This window comes from Palaemon carinicauda, chromosome 32 (assembly GCF_036898095.1).
Source record: "Palaemon carinicauda isolate YSFRI2023 chromosome 32, ASM3689809v2, whole genome shotgun sequence".
Classification (NCBI taxonomy): domain Eukaryota; kingdom Metazoa; phylum Arthropoda; class Malacostraca; order Decapoda; family Palaemonidae; genus Palaemon; species Palaemon carinicauda.
In genome coordinates, this window is record NC_090756.1 from 84,976,300 (window position 1) to 84,983,696 (window position 7,397).

Here is a 7,397-nt window from a genome sequence, read left to right on the forward strand (position 1 = left end):
AGAGCCCCAGGCGAAATCACACAAAGACAAGAGCTTGGCTCCGGCCGGGAATCGAACCCTGGTCGGCAAGCTTGTACAGACAGTGACTAACCCACCTGGCCACGAAGAAAAATAAAAGTCAATGACAATTCTTCTGTACTTATACCTGTCGAATTCAGGTATTTTGTACTTAGAATTGAAATCAACCCATCTTCACCATCGTAGCTAATTGGTAGTTTGTTACTTGGCATTCAATTAATGATAAATTTTGCAAATTTTTACGTGTTTTTCATATTCAAATAAGCCATATATATTTTTAATACATTAATGTCAGGATTCTCTTAACGACCTCGGGATCAGAGCCCCAGGCGAAATCACACAAAGACAAGAGCTTGGCTCCGGCCGGGAATCGAACCCTGGTCGGCAAGCTTGTACAGACAGTGACTAACCCACTTGGCCACGAAGAAAGATAAAAGTCAATGACAATTCTTCTGTACTTATACCTGTCGAATTCAGGTATTTTGTACTTAGAATTGAAATCAACCCATCTTCACCATCGTAGCTAATTGGTAGTTTGTTACTTGGCATTCAATTAATGATAAATTTTGCACATTTTTTAGTGCTTTTCATATTCAAATAAGCCATATATATTTTTAATACATTAATGTCTGGATTCTCTTAACGACCTCGGGATCAGAGCCCCAGGCGAAATCACACAAAGACAAGAGCTTGGCTCCGGCAGGGAATCGAACCCTGGTCGGCAAGCTTGTACAGACAGTGACTAACCCACTTGGCCACGAAGAAAGATAAAAGTCAATGACAATTCTTCTGTACTTATACCTGTCGAATTCAGGTATTTTGTACTTAGAATTGAAATCAACCCATCTTCACCATCGTAGCTAATTGGTAGTTTGTTACTTGGCATTCATTAATGATAAATTTTGCACATTTTTACGTGTTTTTCATATTCAAATAAGCCATATATATTTTTAATACATTAATGTCTGGATTCTCTTAACGACCTCGGGATCAGAGCCCCAGGCGAAATCACACAAAGACAAGAGCTTGGCTCCGGCCGGGAATCGAACCCTGGTCGGCAAGCTTGTACAGACAGTGACTAACCCACTTGGCCACGAAGAAAAATAAAAGTCAATGACAATTCTTCTGTACTTATACCTGTCGAATTCTGGTATTTTGTACTTAAAATTGAAATCAACCCATCTTCACCATCGTAGCTAATTGGTAGTTTGTTACTTGGCATTCAATTAATGATAAATTTTGCAAATTTTTACGTGTTTTTCATATTCAAATAAGCCATATATATTTTTAATACATTAATGTCAGGATTCTCTTAACGACCTCGGGATCAGAGCCCCAGGCGAAATCACACAAAGACAAGAGCTTGGCTCCGGCCGGGAATCGAACCCTGGTCGGCAAGCTTGTACAGACAGTGACTAACCCACTTGGCCACGAAGAAAGATGAAAGTCAATGACAATTCATCTGTACTTATACCTGTCGAATTCAGGTATTATGTACTTAGAATTGAAATCAACCCATCCTCACCATCGTAGCTAATTGGTAGTTTGTTACTTGGCATTCAATTAATGATAAATTTCGCATATTTTACGTGTTTTTCATATTCAAATAAGCCATATATATTTTTATTACATTAATGTCTGGATTCTCTTAACGACCTCGGGATCAGAGCCCCAGGCGAAATCACACAAAGACAAGAGCTTGGCTCTGGCCGGGAATCGAACCCTTCTCGGCAAGCTTGTACAGACAGTGACTAACCCACTTGGCCACGAAGAAAGATAAAAGTCAATGACAATTCTTCTGTACTTATACCTGTCGAATTCAGGTATTTTGTACTTAGAATTGAAATCAACCCATCTTCACCATCGTAGCTAATTGGTAGTTTGTTACTTGGCATTCAATTAATGATAAATTTTGTACATTTTAACGTGTTTTTCATATTCAAATAAGCCATATATATTTTTAATACATTAATGTCTGGATTCTCTTAACGACCTCGGGATCAGAGCCCCAGGCGAAATCACACAAAGACAAGAGCTTGGCTCCGGCCGGGAATCGAACCCTGGTCGGCAAGCTTGTACAGACAGTGACTAACCCACTTGGCCACGAAGAAAGATAAAAGTCAATGACAATTCTTCTGTACTTATACCTGTCGAATTCAGGTATTTTGTACTTAGAATTGAAATCAACCCATCTTCACCATCGTAGCTAATTGGTAGTTTGTTACTTGGCAATCAATTAATGATAAATTTTGCACATTTTTACGTGTTTTTCATATTCAAATAAGCCATATATATTTTTAATACATTAATGTCTGGATTCTCTTAACGACCTCGGGATCAAAGCCCCAGGCGAAATCACACAAAGGCAAGAGCTTGGCTCCGGCCGGGAATCGAACCCTGGTCGGCAAGCTTGTACAGACAGTGACTAACCCACTTGGCCATGAAGAAAGATAAAAGTCAATGACAATTCTTCTGTACTTATACCTGTCGAATTCAGGTATTTTGTACTTAGAATTGAAATCAACCCATCTTCACCATCGTAGCTAATTGGTAGTTTGTTACTTGGCATTCAATTAATTATAGATTTTGCACATTTTTACGTGTTTTTCATATTCAAATAAGCCATATATATTTTTAATACATTAATGTCAGGATTCTCTTAACGACCTCGGGATCAGAGCCCCAGGCGAAATCACACAAAGACAAGAGCTTGGCTACGGCCGGGAATCGAACCCTGGTCGGCAAGCTTGTACAGACAGTGACTAACCCACTTGGCCACGAAGAAAGATAAAAGTCAATGACAATTCTTCTATACTTATACCTGTCGAATTCAGGTATTTTGTACTTAGAATTGAAATCAACCCATCTTCACCATCGTAGCTAATTGGTAGTTTGTTACTTGGCATTCAATTAATGATAAATTTTGCACATTTTTACGTGTTTTTCATATTCAAATAAGCCATATATATTTTTAATACATTAATGTCTGGATTCTCTTAACGACCTCGGGATCAGAGCCCCAGGCGAAATCACACAAAGACAAGAGCTTGGCTCCGGCCGGGAATCGAACCCTGGTCGGCAAGCTTGTACAGACAGTGACTAACCCACTTGGCCACGAAGAAAGATAAAAGTCAATGACAATTCTTCTGTACTTATACCTGTCGAATTCAGGTATTTTGTACTTAGAATTGAAATCAACCCATCTTCACCATCGTAGCTAATTGGTAGTTTGTTACTTGGCATTCATTAATGATAAATTTTGCACATTTTTACGTGTTTTTCATATTCAAATAAGCCATATATATTTTTAATACATTAATGTCAGGATTCTCTTAACGACCTCGGGATCAGAGCCCCAGGCGAAATCACACAAAGACAAGAGCTTGGCTCCGGCCGGGAATCGAACCCTGGTCGGCAAGCTTGTACAGACAGTGACTAACCCACTTGGCCACGAAGAAAGATAAAAGTCAATGACAATTCTTCTGTACTTATACCTGTCGAATTCAGGTATTTTGTACTTAGAATTGAAATCAACCCATCTTCACCATCGTAGCTAATTGGTAGTTTGTTACTTGGCATTCAATTAATGATAAATTTTGCAAATTTTTACGTGTTTTTCATATTCAAATAAGTAATTTAGATTTTTAATACATTAATGTCTGGATTCTCTTAACGACCTCGGGATCAGAGCCCCAGGCAAAATCACACAAAGACAAGAGCTTGGCTCCGGCCGGGAATCGAACCCTGGTCGGCAAGCTTGTACAGACAGTGACTAACCCACTTGGCCACGAAGAAAGATAAAAGTCAATGACAATTCTTCTGTACTTATACCTGTCGAATTCAGGTATTATGTACTCAGAATTGAAATCAACCCATCCTCACCATTGTAGCTAATTGGTAGTTTGTTACTTGGCATTCAATTAATGATAAATTTTGCATATTTTACGTGTTTTTCATATTCAAATAAGCCATATATATTTTTAATACAATAATGTCTGGATTCTCTTAACGACCTCGGGATCAGAGCCCCAGGCGAAATCACACAAAGACAAGAGCTTGGCTCCGGCCGGGAATCGAACCATGGTCGGCAAGCTTGTACAGACAGTGACTAACCCACTTGGCCACGAAGAAAGATAAAAGTCAATGACAATTCTTCTGTACTTATACCTGTCGAATTCAGGTATTTTGTACTTAGAATTGAAATCAACCCATCTTCACCATCGTAGCTAATTGGTAGTTTGTTACTTGGCATTCAATTAATGATAAATTTTGCACATTTTTACGTGTTTTTCATATTCAAATAAGCCATATATATTTTTAATACATTAATGTCTTGATTCTCTTAACGACCTCGGGATCAGAGCCCCAGGCGAAATCTAACAAAGACAAGATCTTGGCTCCGGCCGGGAATCGAACCCTGGTTGGCAAGCTTGTACAGACAGTGACTAACCCACTTGGCCACGAAGAAAGATAAAAGTCAATGACAATTCTTCTGTACTTATACCTGTCGAATTCAGGTATTTTGTACTTAGAATTGAAATCAACCCATCTTCACCATCGTAGCTAATTGGTAGTTTGTTACTTGGCATTCAATTAATGATAAATTTTGCACATTTTTACGTGTTTTTCATATTCAAATAAGCCATATATATTTTTAATACATTAATGTCTGGATTCTCTTAACGACCTCGGGATCAGAGCCCCAGGCGAAATCACACAAAAACAAGAGCTTGGCTCCGGCCGGGAATCGAACCCTGGTCGGCAAGCTTGTACAGACAGTGACTAACCCACTTGGCCACGAAGAAAGATAAAAGTCAATGACAATTCTTCTGTACTTATACCTGTCGAATTCAGGTATTTTGTACTTAGAATTGAAATCAACCCATCTTCACCATCGTAGCTAATTGGTAGTTTGTTACTTGGCAATCAATTAATGATAAATTTTGCACATTTTTACGTGTTTTTCATATTCAAATAAGCCATATATATTTTTAATACATTAATGTCTGGATTCTCTTAACGACCTCGGGATCAAAGCCCCAGGCGAAATCACACAAAGGCAAGAGCTTGGCTCCGGCCGGGAATCGAACCCTGGTCGGCAAGCTTGTACAGACAGTGACTAACCCACTTGGCCACGAAGAAAGATAAAAGTCAATGACAATTCTTCTGTACTTATACCTGTCGAATTCAGGTATTTTGTACTTAGAATTGAAATCAACCCATCTTCACCATCGTAGCTAATTGGTAGTTTGTTACTTGGCATTCAATTAATTATAGATTTTGCACATTTTTACGTGTTTTTCATATTCAAATAAGCCATATATATTTTTAATACATTAATGTCAGGATTCTCTTAACGACCTCGGGATCAGAGCCCCAGGCGAAATCACACAAAGACAAGAGCTTGGCTCCGGCCGGGAATCGAACCCTGGTCGGCAAGCTTGTACAGACAGTGACTAACCCACTTGGCCACGAAGAAAGATAAAAGTCAATGACAATTCTTCTATACTTATACCTGTCGAATTCAGGTATTTTGTACTTAGAATTGAAATCAACCCATCTTCACCATCGTAGCTAATTGGTAGTTTGTTACTTGGCATTCAATTAATGATAAATTTTGCACATTTTTACGTGTTTTTCATATTCAAATAAGCCATATATATTTTTAATACATTAATGTCTGGATTCTCTTAACGACCTCGGGATCAGAGCCCCAGGCGAAATCTAACAAAGACAAGAGCTTGGCTCCGGCCGGGAATCGAACCCTGGTCGGCAAGCTTGTACAGACAGTGACTAACCCACTTGGCCACGAAGAAAGATAAAAGTCAATGACAATTCTTCTGTACTTATACCTGTCGAATTCAGGTATTTTGTACTTAGAATTGAAATCAACCCATCTTCACCATCGTAGCTAATTGGTAGTTTGTTACTTGGCATTCATTAATGATAAATTTTGCACATTTTTACGTGTTTTTCATATTCAAATAAGCCATATATATTTTTAATACATTAATGTCAGGATTCTCTTAACGACCTCGGGATCAGAGCCCCAGGCGAAATCACACAAAGACAAGAGCTTGGCTCCGGCCGGGAATCGAACCCTGGTCGGCAAGCTTGTACAGACAGTGACTAACCCACTTGGCCACGAAGAAAGATAAAAGTCAATGACAATTCTTCTGTACTTATACCTGTCGAATTCAGGTATTTTGTACTTAGAATTGAAATCAACCCATCTTCACCATCGTAGCTAATTGGTAGTTTGTTACTTGGCATTCAATTAATGATAAATTTTGCAAATTTTTACGTGTTTTTCATATTCAAATAAGTAATTTAGATTTTTAATACATTAATGTCTGGATTCTCTTAACGACCTCGGGATCAGAGCCCCAGGCAAAATCACACAAAGACAAGAGCTTGGCTCCGGCCGGGAATCGAACCCTGGTCGGCAAGCTTGTACAGACAGTGACTAACCCACTTGGCCACGAAGAAAGATAAAAGTCAATGACAATTCTTCTGTACTTATACCTGTCGAATTCAGGTATTATGTACTCAGAATTGAAATCAACCCATCCTCACCATCGTAGCTAATTGGTAGTTTGTTACTTGGCATTCAATTAATGATAAATTTTGCATATTTTACGTGTTTTTCATATTCAAATAAGCCATATATATTTTTAATACAATAATGTCTGGATTCTCTTAACGACCTCGGGATCAGAGCCCCAGGCGAAATCACACAAAGACAAGAGCTTGGCTCCGGCCGGGAATCGAACCATGGTCGGCAAGCTTGTACAGACAGTGACTAACCCACTTGGCCACGAAGAAAGATAAAAGTCAATGACAATTCTTCTGTACTTATACCTGTCGAATTCAGGTATTTTGTACTTAGAATTGAAATCAACCCATCTTCACCATCGTAGCTAATTGGTAGTTTGTTACTTGGCATTCAATTAATGATAAATTTTGCACATTTTTACGTGTTTTTCATATTCAAATAAGCCATATATATTTTTAATACATTAATGTCTTGATTCTCTTAACGACCTCGGGATCAGAGCCCCAGGCGAAATCTAACAAAGACAAGAGCTTGGCTCCGGCCGGGAATCGAACCCTGGTTGGCAAGCTTGTACAGACAGTGACTAACCCACTTGGCCACGAAGAAAGATAAAAGTCAATGACAATTCTTCTGTACTTATACCTGTCGAATTCAGGTATTTTGTACTTAGAATTGAAATCAACCCATCTTCACCATCGTAGCTAATTGGTAGTTTGTTACTTGGCATTCAATTAATGATAAATTTTGCACATTTTTACGTGTTTTTCATATTCAAATAAGCCATATATATTTTTAATACATTAATGTCTGGATTCTCTTAACG